We start from the raw sequence: 14,558 nt of genomic DNA on the forward strand, positions 1-14,558 counted from the left end.
ACACTGGCATGACATTTTCCCTACTAAAAAGATTGACATCTGACTCCCAATTTCTCCTCTACCCAAAAATCTACTGATACTCTGCTAGCTTCAGTAAGCATGTAGACAGTGCATCCAAAGCTCACCATTTTTTTTAATCCCTTTATTCAGACAGTTTGATCCATCTTTCCTTCTCTTCTACAGACATCTAGCCCCCATTTCTGTTTGAGGTTAGCAGTCAAACTAAGCCTCACTTAATGGGCTCATTAGTTTTGTGAGACTCCTCCAATCAAGACAAATTTTTATTTTATAACGCATTCTTACCTGCAGAAAATCCCTGTACATTCAAAGGAAGGCATCCATACTGACGGTGTAATAGGGAAAGGGGCTGCTATTTGGGGACAGCCCCGTTGCCTCCAATCACAGCATGGAAGCAGCAGCCTTCTCTCCACCCAGCCCAGCTGCATCATGTTCTGAATCATTAGAGACTCATCTTGGCTGTGTAAATATAGATTCCATTCTATATTTTACATGGCTGGTGAGTTAGCTGAATTCTCTAGAGAAAGCTGGACTGAAGAACTTAAAACTAGAATCAGTTCACTAAAATGTTCAAAGACTACAATTTGAATGGACTTTCTTCATACCTGTTAAAAATATAAATTTTACCTCAGGTAAAAGCTAATTTCACTCATTCTCTGATTTTCAGTTAAAAGTATCAATAATTTGTGCTTCCCTGGTGATGCAGTGGTTAAGAATCCGCCTGCCAATGCAGGGGACACAGGTTCGATCCCTGGTCTGGGAAGATCTCACATGCCATGGAGCAACAAAGCCCGTGTGCCACAACTACTGAGCCTGTGCTCTAGAGCCCACAAGCCACAACTACTGAGCCCGTGAACCACAACTACTGAAACCCATGTGCCTAGAGCCTGTGCTTCGCAACCAGAGAAGCCACTGCAATGAGAAGCCCGCAAACTCACAACAAAGAGTAGCCCCTGATCACTGCAATTAGAGAAAGCCCATGAGCAGCAACAAAGACCCAACACAGACAGATAAATAAATAAATAAAATTTAAAAGTATCAATAATTTGCTTAATATTTAAAAACAAAAGTTAAAAAAAATTGGAGACACATTTGAACACATATTGGTGGCCGAATATTCTAAATAAGGACACAAATGGGTTCAGTAGTAGACAGTGTAAGAAATATCCTCAGCGTTATGATGTCAAAAACACCTGTACACTCCTGGATGCTTTTCCAGAACTAATGCATGACTACTGGAAGCCAAGAATACTAGATGAAACCTCTTAGGGAAAGCATCTCTGACACAGGTGAAATCCTAGTGACCAGATTTCCTTTCCATGTCTCTCTTCATGATATCCCTGGCTACAGATTTGGGAGTATTAAGATGGAAATGTGTGAGCTGGAAGAGGATTATTAAAGCATTATAAAGAGGAAAATAACCTATATTAAGCTTCATCATAAATATGTGGTAATAATAGAAAATTTCATTGCCAAGAATCTTTGAGTCATACCAGTCTTTGTCACTATTGCACTATTCCAAAGACAAGTCCTGAAGGACCATCACATTACCATTAATTATGTGAACTGGTGTCACACCAAAGCCCTTCCTCTCTAGCATTACCTGTACTTCAAACAGTGTAAGAATCTTCTTCTGTATCAGTAATTAACTCTTCTATTTCCAGCAGCTATTTCAAACTCCTCAAAACCCCTATTTTACCTTGTCTCCACACACTCTTAGTCACAGCTAATTCAGTGTTTCAAAAACTTAGGTCACAAACCATTCAGGGTCATGAAATCAATTTAGTGAGCCACAACTAAATAAAACAACAGAAAACATCAGAGAGCTTCACACAGATCAGTATCACCTGCTATTACCTGTCACCACAGAAGCTACAGCAGCATTCTGCTGACACATCTTACGCTGATTATCAATTATTTTCTGAACCCCAAAACTAAATATTTTTTGTGTGTGTGTGGTAGGCGGGCCTCTCACTGTTGTGGCCTCTCCCGTTGCGGAGCACAGGCTCCAGACGCGAAGGCTCAGCGGCCATGGCTCATGGGCCCAGCCGTTCCGCGGCATGTGGGATCTTCCCGGACCGGGGCACGAACCTGTGTGCCCTGCATCGGCAGGCGGACTCTCAACCACTGCGCCTCCAGGGAAGCCCCCAAAACTAAAATTTATACTTTGTCTATGTAGCTGAAGATGGGAATCTGCACATTATATTACCCAATTTCTAGCTGGCTTCCTGAAGAGTTTTGTCAAGAAGGGCATGAGAGGGAGAATAAAAGGCAAAACGAAAGGACATGGGGCTCTACCTGTTTGCCTGCTGTTACTTTCAGTGACCACCACCTGCAATGGGATCTTGCTCTGGAGGCAAGAGTCAGTTACCACATTCCCAGAACCAGCTCCATCAAGCCCTATCAAAAGTACACAGGGGACAGTGCCCCCTCCTCAGAAGTCTGAAAACCAGATGTACAGAGCCATCTTCCAGTACCCTGGGCAACCCACACCAGCCAGCCAGTGTCTCTTTCTCAGATGTGCCCTGGCTATACCACAAATCTCCTTGATACAAGCCCCATAAAAGAGCACACACCCCCTCTCTGATATCTGAGTCAGTTTTAGAGGACCTTTTTCCAAGTCCTTAAGGAACCAGCACCAGCTCAGCATTACCTGATAGTAGGTACAGCTATCAACTCCACAGTACCCCTTTTCTGAGTTCCAAAATTACCAGCATCACCTGGGCCTGTAATGCCCTATCTTCTACACTCCAGGTCCAGACATATGAGGCCCATTGTGACAGCTTCTAGGTTATGATAACCCCAACCTCTTCCCTTTGTTCCCCCAATCTTAGGGGTAGAACTCCTTCTGGCAACTCATACTTCTGTGTACCTCAGTGTTCCCTTTTTACCTTTTCAGTCCTCTATTACCTTTTCAAGAATTCCCTATAGTAATTGCTCTTGGTGGGTTTCTCTTTCCTGAACTAGATCTTGACGGATACAGGACTTGGTACCAAGAGTGCTGCCAAGAGAGACAGACAAAATGGGACTCTGGGATTGGCTTGGGTATGTTCATGGCCTTAACACAACACTGAACTCCTTTTTTTTTTTTTGGGGCGGTACGCGGGCCTCTCACTGTTGTGACCTCTCCCATTGTGGAGCACAGGCTCCGGACATGCAGGCTCAGCGACCATGGCTCACAGGCCCAGCCGCTCCGTGGCACATGGGATCTTCCCGGACCAGGGCACGAACCCATGTCCCCTGCATCGGCAGGCGGACTCTCAACCACTGCACCACCAGGGAAGCCCTGAACTCCTTTTGAATGGGGAATGGGCACATAGTAACATCACAATTAATTAAATTACTACTCACATTGATTGTGATGAAGTGCCCTACTGAAGCAAGTGTGTGGGGGACCAAGGGAGGGCTGTGATGATGCCTATAAGTATCTCAAGGACTGAGGTGTGGAATAGCTATACTAAATTCTAATGGAGATTTTGCAAAATGAGGTTCAAGGCTCTAAATTCTCAGCTCAGATTTCTGATAATGGTGGACAACACCCCCGCCCCCCCTCCCCCAAATCTCTCTTTTAGCCACATGGCCAACTTCAAAGAAAATCAAAATTTAACTGTGGAGTTACAGAATCACAGAGTAAGTTGAATACAGAGATTTGCCAAGACTGTAGTGGGAAATCTGATTGAGACGGGAAAAAACCTTGACACTTGAAAAGAGGAATTCCAGGTGGACTGGATTGGTTCTGAGTATCTAGATGCTCCCAAGTATCCCTGATTCTCCTTTACTAGGGACGGAGACTACACCTTTCCTGTCTGAGACGTCTAACCACCTCTGGCTGGAGATGCTGTAATTATCTCAGCTGGGAAAATTATCCTGCTAGGGGATGCCTAGTATCCTCAAGACATACTCCTACTGCCCCTTATTGGCTCTAAATGCAAATCAGAATCTAATTCAACATGCTCCAGAGAAAAAGGTTCAACGTCTGAATTGAGAGGAAAGAAAAGGTACTCTAAAATAATAACAATAGTTTACTAATTTATATTGGCAAAAGAAAGGAAATAAACCATATTAGTAGCAGAAAAGACAAAGTGGTTACAGAGATAAAGATATATCTAATATGATAAAATTCAAGAAGAATTTGTATCTACTTAACAAATAGCTTTGAAATACGTAAAGCGAACACTGACAAAACAAAAAGGAGAGGGCTTCCCTGGTGGCACAGTGGTTGAGAGTCTGCCTGCCGGGTTCGTGCCCCGGTCCGGGAAGATCCCACATGCTGCGGAGTGGCTGGGCCCGTGAGCCAGGGCTGCTGAGCCTGCACGTCCAGAGCCTGTGCTCCACAATGGGAGAGGCCACAACAGTGAGAGGCCCACGTACTGCAAAAAAAAAAAAAAAGAGAGAAAAATTCAAAATCTACTTGTAGGTATTAGCACACTGTCAGCAATGGATAGAACCACCCCCCCCCAAAAAAATGAATAAGGAAGTAGAAGATTTAAGCAAAGATAATCAAGTTAATCAAGTTAATCTAACTGATACATATAAAACACCCATCAAAAAAAATGAGATGACAAAGAAATATGTTAAAGATGAAGGAGCAAGGTAAGAACCTACAAGACCAAATAAATGAAGAGGAAATAGGCAACCTACCTGAAAAAGAATTCAGAGTAATGATAGTAAAAATGATCCAAAATCTCAGAAATAGAATGGAGGCATGGAATGAGAAAATATAAGAAATGTTTAACAAAGATCTAGAGGAACTAAAGAACAAACAAACAGAGGTAAATAACACAATAACTGACATGAAAAATACACCAGAAGGAATCAATAGCAGAATAACTAAGGTAGAAGAACAAATAGTGAGCTGGAAAATAGAATGGTAGAAATAACTGCCAAGGAGCAGAATAAAGAAAAAAGAATGAAAAGAATTGAAGACCGTCTCAGAGCCCTCTGGGACAACATTAAAGGCACCAGTATTTGAATTATAGGGATCCCAGAATAAGAAGAGAAAAAGAAAGGGTCTTAGAAAATATTCAAAGAGATTATAGTGAAAAACTTCCATAACATGGGAAAGGAAATAGCTACCCAAGTCCAGGTAGTGCAGAGAGTCCCATACAGGATAAACCCTCGGAGAAACATGCCAAGACAAATATTAAACAAAATAACAAAAATTAACTTCAAAGAAAAAATATTAAACGCAGCAAGGTAAAAGCAAAAAATAACATAAAAGGGAAACCCTATAAGGTTATCAGCTGATTTTTCAGCAGAAACTCTGCAGGCCAGAAGGGAGTGGCAGGATATATTTAAAGTGATGAAAGAGAAAAACCTACAACCAAGATTACTACCCAGCAAGGATCTCATTCAGATTTGACGGAGAAATTAAAACCTGTACAGACAAGCAAAAGCTAAGAGAATTGAGCACCACCAAACCAGCTTTACAACAAATGTTAAAGGAATTTCTCTAGGCAGGAAACACAGGAGAAGAAAAAGACCTACAGAAACAAACCCAAAATAATTAAGAAAATAGTAATAGGAACATACATATCGATAATTATCTTAAATGTAAATGGATTCAATGCTCCAAACAAAAGACACAGACTGGCTGAATGGAGACAAAAACAAGACCCGTATAAATGCTGTCTACAGACCCATTTCAGACCTAGGGACACATACAGACTGAAAATGAGGGGATGGAAAAAGATATTCCATTCATATGGAAATCAAAAGAAAGCTGGAGTAGAAATACTCATATCAGATAAAATAGACTTTAAAATAAAGACTGTTACAAGAGATACAGAAGGACACTACATAATGATCAAGGGATCAATCCAAGAAGATATAACAATTATAAATATTTATGCACCCAACATAGGAGCACCTCAATACAAAAAGCAAATGCTAACAAAAATAAAAAGGGAAATCAACAGTAACACAGTAATAGTGGGGGACTTAACACACCACTTACACCAACGGACAGATCCTCCAAAATGAAAATAAATAAGGAAACACAAGCTTTAAATATCACATTAAACAAGATGGACTTAATTGATATTTACAGGACATTCCACCCAAAAGTGGCAGAATACACTTTCTTCTCAAGTGCACATGGAACATTCTCCAGGATAGATCACATCTTGGGTCACAAATCAAGTCTTGGAAAATTTAAGAAAATTGAAATCATATCAAGCATATTTTCCAACCACAACACTATGGGATTAGAAATCAATTACAGAAACAAAAAAACTGTAAAAAGCACAAACACATGGAGGCTAAACAGTGTGCTACTAAATAAGAGATCACTGAAGAAATCAAAGTAAAAAATACATAGAAACAAATGACAGTGAAAACACAATGACCCAAACATATGGGATGCAGCAAAAGCAGTTCTAAGAGGGAAGTTTATAGCAATTCAATCTCACCTCAAGAAACAGCTGAAAAAAATAATTTAACTTTATACCTAAAGGAACTAGAGAAAGAAGAACAAACAAAACCCAAAGTCAGTAGAAGGAAAGAAATCATGAAGGTCAGAGCAGAAATAAATGAAATAGAAATGAAGAAAACAATAGCAAAGATCAATAAAACTAAAAGTTGGTTCTTTGAGAAGATAAACAAAATGGATAAACCTTTAGCCAGACTCACCAAGAAAAAAAAGGGAGAGGACACAAATCAATAAAATTAGAAATGAAAAAGGAGAAATTACAACTGACACCACAGAAGTACAAAGGATTAAAAGAGACTACTACAAGTAACTATATGCCAATAAAATGGACTACCTCAAAGAAATGGACAAATTCTTGGAAAGGTACAATTTTCCAAGACTGAACTAGGAAGAATTAGAAAATATAAATAGACCTATCACATATGATGAAATGGAAACTGTAATTAAAAGTTTTCCAACAAACAAAAGTCCAGGACCAGATCACTTCACAGGCAAATTCTATCAAACATTTAGAGAAGAGCTACCACCTATCTTTCTCAAACTCTTCCAAAAAATTGCAGAGGGAGGAACACTCCGAAATGCGTTCTACGAGGCCACCATCGCCCTGATACCAAAACCAGAAAAAGATATCACAAAAAAGAGAAAATTACAAACCAATATTACTGATGAACATAGATGCAAAAATCCTCAACAAAATGCCAGCAAACAGAATCCAACAACACATTAAAAGAATCATACACCATGATCAAGTGGGATTTATCCCAGGAATGCAAGGATTCTTCAATATATGCAAATCAATCCATGTGATACACCATATTAACAAATTAAGGAATAAAACCATATGATCATCTCAACTGAAGCAGAAAAAGCTTTTGACAAATTTCAACACCCATTTATGACAAAAACTCTCCAAAAAATGGGCATAGAGGGAACCTACCTCAACATAATAGGCCATATACGACAAACCAACAGGAAACATTATTCTCAATGGTGAAAAACTGAAAGCATCTCCTCTAAGGTCAGGAACAAGACAAGGATGTCCATTCTCACCACTCTTATTCAACATAGTTTTGGAAATCCTAGCCATGGTAATCAGAGAAGAAAAAGAAAAAACAGGAATCAAAATTGGAAAAGAAGTAAAACTGTCGCTGTTTGCAGATGACGTGATACTATACATAGAAAATCCTAAAGATACCACCAGAAGACTACTAGAGCTAATCAGTGAATTTGGTTAGGTTGCAGGATAGAAAATTAATGCACAGAAATCTCTTGCATTCCTATACATGAACAATGAAAGATCAGAAAGAGAAATTAAGGAAACAATCCCATTCACTACAGCAACACAAGGAATAAAACACCTAGGAATAAATCTACCTAGGGAGGCAAAAAACTTTACTCAGAAAACTATAGGACACTGATGAAAGAAATCAACGATGACACAAACAGATGGAGAGATATACCATGTTCTTGGATTGGAAGAATCAATACTGTGAAAATGACTATACTACCCAAAGCAAACTACAGATTCAATGCAATCCCTATCAAATTACCAAAGGCATTTTATACAGAACTAGAACAAAAAATTTTAAAATTTGTATGGAGACACAAAAGACCCCAAATAGCCAAAGCAATCTGGAGGAAAAAAAATGGAGCTGGAGGAATCAGACTCCCTGACTTCAGGCTATATTACAAAGCTACAGTAATCAAGACAATATGGTACTGGCACAGAAACAGAAATATAGATCAATGGAACAGGATAGAAAGCCCAGTGTTAAACCCACACACCTATATCACCTAATCTAGGAGGCAAGGATATACAATGGAGAAAAGACAGTCTCTTCAATAAGTGGTGCTGGGAAAACTGGACAGCTACATGTAAAAGAATGAAATTAGAACACTCCCTAATACCATACACAAAAATAAACTCAAAATGGATTAAAGACCTAAATGTAAGGCCGGACACTATAAAAACTCTTAGAGGAAAACATAGGAAGAACACTCTTTGACATTAATCACAGTAAGATCTTTTTTGACCCATCTCCTAGAGTAATGGAAATAAAAACAAAATAAACAAATGGGACCTCATGAAACTTAAAAGCTTTTGCACAGCAAAGGATACTATAAACAAGACAAAAAGACAACCCTCAGAATGGGAGAAAATATTTGCAAACCAATCAACAAAGGATTAACCTCCAAAATATATAAACGGCTCGTGCAGCTCAATATCAAAAAAACAAACAACCCAATCAAAAAATGGGCAGAGGACCTAAATAGGCATTTCTCCAAAGAAGACATACAGATGGCCAAGAGGCACATGAAAAGCTGCTCAACATCACTAATTATTAGAGAAATGCAAATCAAAACTACAATGAGGTATCACCTCACATGGTTAGAATGGGCATCATCAGAAAATCTAAAAACAACAAATGCTGGAGAGGGTGAAGAGAAAAGGGAACCCTCCTACACTGTTGGTGGGAATGTAATTTGATACAGCCACTATGGAGAACAGTATGGAGGTTCCTTAAAAACTAAAAATTGGGCGTCCCTGGTGGCGCAGTGGTTGAGAGTCTGCCTGCCGATGCAGGGGACACGGGTTTGTGCCCCGGTCCAGGAGGATGCCACAGAGCGGCTGGGCCCGTGAGCCATGGCCACTGAGCCTGCGTGTCCGGAGCCTGTGCTCCGCAACGGGAGAGGCCACAATAGTGAGAGGCCTGCGTATCGCAAAAAACAAAAAAACAAAACAAAACAAAAATACTAAAAGTAGAATTACCATATGACCCAGCAATTCCACTACTGGGCATATACCCAGAGAAGACCATAATTCAAAAAGACACGTGCACCCCTATGTTCATTGCAGCACGATTTACAATAGCCAGGACATGGAAGCAACCTAAATGCCCATAGACAGACAAATGGATAAAGAAGATGTAGTACATATATACAATGCGATATTACTCAGCCATAAAAAGGAACGAAATTGGGTCATTTGTAGAGACGTGAATGGACCTAGACTGTCATACAGAGTGAAGTAAGTCACAAAGAGAAAGACAAATATCGTATATTAACACATATATGTGGAATCTAGAAAAACTGTACAGATGAACTAGTTTGCAAGGCAGAAATAGAGACACAGATGTAGAAAACAAATGCATGGACACCAAGCAGGGAAAGCCGGGGGAGGGTGTGACTTGGGAGATTGGGATTGACATATATACACTAATATGTATAAAATAGATAATTAATAAGAACCTGCTGTATAAAAATAAATAAATAAAAATGTTTAAAAAAGAAAGAAAAAAAAACTTCTGATCTGTAAAGACCTTGTTAAGAAAGGAGAAGAGATACAGATTGGGTGAGAATATTTGCAAAACACACATCTGGATATTATGGATATTATGCAAATTATAATGGGTATATAATGGGTATAATGGATATTATGCAAATTACACACAGAACTGCTAAAATTCAAAAATAAGAAAATAAACAACCTAATTTAACAATAGGCAAAAGACTTGAACAGACATCTCATCAAAGAAGATATACAGATGACAAGTAAGCATATAAAAAGACGCTCCACGTCATATGTCACCACGAAATAGTGAATTAAAACAACAAGATACCACTACACACTTAATAGAATGGCCAAGATCCAAAACACTGACAACACAGAATGCTGGCAGGGAAGTAAAGCAAAAGGTACTCTAGTCTACTGCTAGTGGGAATGCAAAAATGGTACAGCCACTTTGGAAGACAGTTTGGTAGTTATGTACAAAACTGAACATACTCTTACCATACAATCCAGCAATCGTGCTCCTTAGTGTTTGCCCAAATGAGGTGAAAACTTATGTCCATACCAAAACCTTCACACAGATGTTTATAGCAACTTTATTCATAACTGCCAAAAGTTGGAGGTGACCAAGGTGTCCTTCAGTAGGTGAGTGGATAAATAAACTGTGGTACATCGAAACACTATTCAGTGCTTAAATAAAAAAACTATCAAGATATGAAAAGACACAAGGGAACTTAAATGCACATTACTAAGTGAAGGAGCCAATCTGAAAAGGCTGTATATTGTAAGACTTCAACAATATGACATTCTAGAAAAGGCAAAACTTTGGAGACAGTAAAAAACATCAGTGGCTGCACAGAGTTAGGGAGAGGGAGGGTGAACAGACAGAGCACAGAGGATTATTACAGCAGTGAAACTATTCTGCATGATAAAATGGTGAATATATGTCATTATACATTTGTCCAAACTCAAAGAATGTATAACACCAAGAGTGATCCCTAGTGTAAACTACAGACTTTGGATAATAATGACATAGCAATGTAGGTTCATCGATTATAACAAATGTACACTCAAGTGTGGGATGTCGATGGTAGGGAGGCTGCACTTGTGTGGAGCCAAGGGAGTGGGGTATGTGAGAACTCTGTACTTTCCACTCAATTTTGCTGTGAACCTAAAACTGCTGTTAAAAAAAAATATACAGTCTATTGAAAATTTAAATGACTAAACAAGGGAAATTAAATACTATTTTAAATTAAAATAAAAACAAAAATCACAATATACAGAATGCCACTAGAGCAGTACTTAGAAGGAAATTTATAGTATTAAATGCCTATATTAAGAAATAATAGGGAGAAATAGACAGCAATACAATAATAGAAGGGGACTTCAATACCCCATTTTTATCAATGGTGAGATCATCCAGACACAAGATCAATAGGGAAACATTAGACTTAAACTACATGTGATATCTGATGGACTTAACATCAGATATAATACATATACAGAACATTTCTCCAAAAACAGCAGAATACACATTCTTGTCAAGAGCACAGGGAACATTCTCCAGTATAGATCACATGTTGAGCCAAAAACAAGTCTTAATAAATTTAAGAAAATTGAAATTATATCAAGCATCTTTTCCAACCACCATGGTATGAAACTAGAAATCAATTACAAAAAGAAAACTGGAAAATTCACAAATATGTGGCGATTAAACAACATGCTATAACAACCAATGGGTCAAAGCAGAAATCAAAAGAGAAATCAAAAAATATCTTGAGAAATGAAAATGGAAATACAACATACCAAACTTTATGGGATGCAGCAAAAGCAGTTCTAAGAGGAAAGTTCATGGCAATAAATGCCTACATTAAGAAACAAGAAAAATCTCAAATAACAACCACCCTTTACACCTCAAAGAAATAGGAAAAGAAGAACAAACTAAGCCCGAAGTTCATAGAAGGAAGGAAACAACAAAGATCAGAGTAGAAATAAATGAAATAGAGACTAAACAGATAATAGAAAAGATGAATAAAACTAAGAGCTCATTTTTTGAAAAGATAAACAAAATAGAAGAAACCTTTAGCTAGATTCATAAAGAAAAAGAGAAACAGCACCCAAATAAAACTAGAAGTGAAAGAGGAGATGTTACAACTGATACTACAGAAATACAAAGGATCATAAGACAACAGTATGAACAATTATATGCCAACAAACTGGACAACCTAGAAAAAAATGGATAACTTCCTAGAAACATACAATCTACCACCTACTAAGACTGAATCATGAAGAACAGAAAAAGTAGACAGATCAATTACTAGGAAGGAGATTGAATCAGTAATCAGGAACCTCTCAACAGAGGGCGGAGTCAAGATGGAGGACTAGGAGGATGCGAAATTCATGTCTCCACACAACTAGGGCACCTACCAGGCACCAGTGGGGGACCACGGACACCTAAGGGGATGGGAGGAATCCCCAGTGACTGGGTAGGACGTGGGGCATGGGGGGAGTGAAGGGGGAGGAGAAGTGGAGATGGGACGGGACTGACGCCCCTGAGGGGTGGCTGAGGGAGGGGAAGGGATCCCACGGTCGAAGGGGGAAACTGAGGGACCGTTGGGAGGACAGATCAAAAGGCAGCATTGTCAGGTTTCCCCTGCCCACATGGGTCCCTGGGAGCCCGCTGAGACCCTGGACCTTATCCTCTGCCCACCAAGGGCCCCTCCAGCCACGTGGGTCCTGAGGGAGTGGGAGGGAGGGAAGGGGGAGCAAAAGTAAATGCCAGACCTCTGGGACTGGCACCCCTGAGGGGTGGCTGGGGGAGGGGAGGAGTTCTTACACCCAGAGGTCCCACCCAAGGTTAGGAGTCCAGTGGGGATGGGGGATACTCTGGGGGAGATGGTGGGGTGGGACGTGGAGGAACAGAAGGGAATGCGGCCAGCACTTTCCCCATCCACTTAGGCACTGGGGAGCCTGTTGGGCTGCTGGGCCTAATCCTCTGCCCTTGGAGCCTCCCTCCTGCTGTGCAGAGCCCAAGCCCCGCCCCTACACCCCCATCCAGGGCCCCACCTCTACACTCAGAGACCCCCTCTGACACCCCCTCTAATGAGCTGGGCCTAAACCCCACCCACATACACTGACCCAGGGCTTTATCTCCAAACTCCGAAACTCCACACTCCAGAGGCCCTCCTTTGAAAGTACTGCCTCCCCTTCTGCACAGGTCTCAAGCAGATGCCCTGCCCCAAGCTTGAACATCGCCCTGCCTAGGCCCCGCCCCCAAGGCCTTTTCTGACTGCATGGGTCGTGAGCCTTGGCCCCGCCCCACCCTAAACCCCACCCCTGCTTAAGTTCCGCCCCTGTCTAAACTCTGCCCCCCATAGTCAAGGCTTTTTTTTTTTTTCTTTTTTCCTCTTTTAGATTGGGGTTCTGTTTTACCTTGTTGATTCATTGTTGTTGATTCATTTATATATTTTTTTCTGATAAATATTTTATTTTTCTAATTTTATTTTATTCTTTATACTTTGTTACTGTTCTGTGCTTTTGGCTTCTTCCCCCCACCCACCCCACCCCAGCCCCCTTTTTCTTTTTCGTTTATCTGTTGTGGTTTTATTTTACCTTGTTGCAGTTGTTTCAATTATATTTTTATTTTTCCTAATATATTTTTTATCTTTTGAATTTTATGTTGTTTTTTATTCTTTGATATTGTACTGCTCCTTTTTTTCCTTCTCTCTCTCTTTTTTTTTCCCCACACCATGCAGCTTGTGGGATATTGGTTCCCAGGCTGGAGGTTGGGCCCAAGCTCCTGTGATGGGAGCTCTGAGTCCAAACTGCTGAACTAACAGAGAACCCCAAAACCCAGGGAATATTAATCGGAGTGAGGCCTCCCAGAGGTCCTAATCTCAGCAGCAAGACCCAGCTCTACCCAACGGCCTGAAAACTCGGGCTGGATGCCTCAGGCCAAACAACCAGTAAGACAGGAATACAGCCCAACCCATCAAAAAAAAAAAGAAAAAAAGAAACAACAAAAAAATATATTACAGATGAAGGAGCAAGGTAAAAACCTACAAGACCAAATAAATGAAGATGAAATAGGCAATCTACCTGAAAAAGAATTCAGAGTAATGATAGTAAAGATGATCCAAAATCTTGGAAACAGAATGGAGAAAATACAAGAAACATTTAACAAGGATCTAGAAGAACTAAAGAGCAAACAAACAGTGATGAAAAACACAATAACTGAAATTTAAAACACTCTAGAAGGAATCAATAGGAGAATAACTGAGGCAGAAGAATGGATAAGTGAGCTGGTAGATAAAATGGTGGAAATAACTTCCAGGAAGCAGAATAAAGAAAAAAGAAGGAAAAGAACTGAGGAAAGTCTCAGAGACCTCTGGGACAACATTAAACACATCAACGTTTGAATTATACAGGTCCCAGAAGAAGAAGAGAAAAAGAAATGGTCTTAGAAAATATTCAAAGAGATTTTAGTCAAAAACTTCCCTAATAAACTCATCAAGAAAAAGAGGGAGAGGACTCAAATCAATAAAATTAGAAATGAAAAAGGAGAAGTTACAACAGACTCCGCAGAAATACAAAGCATCCTAAGAGACTACTACAAGCAACTCTATGCCAATAAAATGGACAACCTGGAAGAAATGGACAAATTCTTAGAAAGGTATAAACTTCCAAGACTGAACCACGAAGAAATACAAAATATGAACAGACCAATCACAAGCACTGAAATTGAAACTGTGATTAAAAATCTTCCAACAGGGCTTCCCTGGTGGTGCAGTGGTTGAGAGTCTCCCTGCCGATGCAGGGGAC

General features: G+C 39.9%; 2 protein-coding genes across 3 annotated transcripts in view; both read right to left on the reverse strand.

Annotated features, from left to right (window-relative positions):
- Positions 1 to 14,558, reverse strand: part of MED6 (mediator complex subunit 6) — a 94,651-nt gene that overhangs the window by 34,701 nt on the left and 45,392 nt on the right. The gene's annotated exons all lie outside the window — the stretch shown is intronic.
- Positions 1 to 14,558, reverse strand: part of LOC116748729 (disintegrin and metalloproteinase domain-containing protein 20-like) — a 29,929-nt gene that overhangs the window by 6,443 nt on the left and 8,928 nt on the right. The window lies entirely within an intron of this gene.

Source organism: Phocoena sinus, chromosome 2, assembly GCF_008692025.1.
Source record: "Phocoena sinus isolate mPhoSin1 chromosome 2, mPhoSin1.pri, whole genome shotgun sequence".
Lineage (NCBI taxonomy): Eukaryota > Metazoa > Chordata > Mammalia > Artiodactyla > Phocoenidae > Phocoena > Phocoena sinus.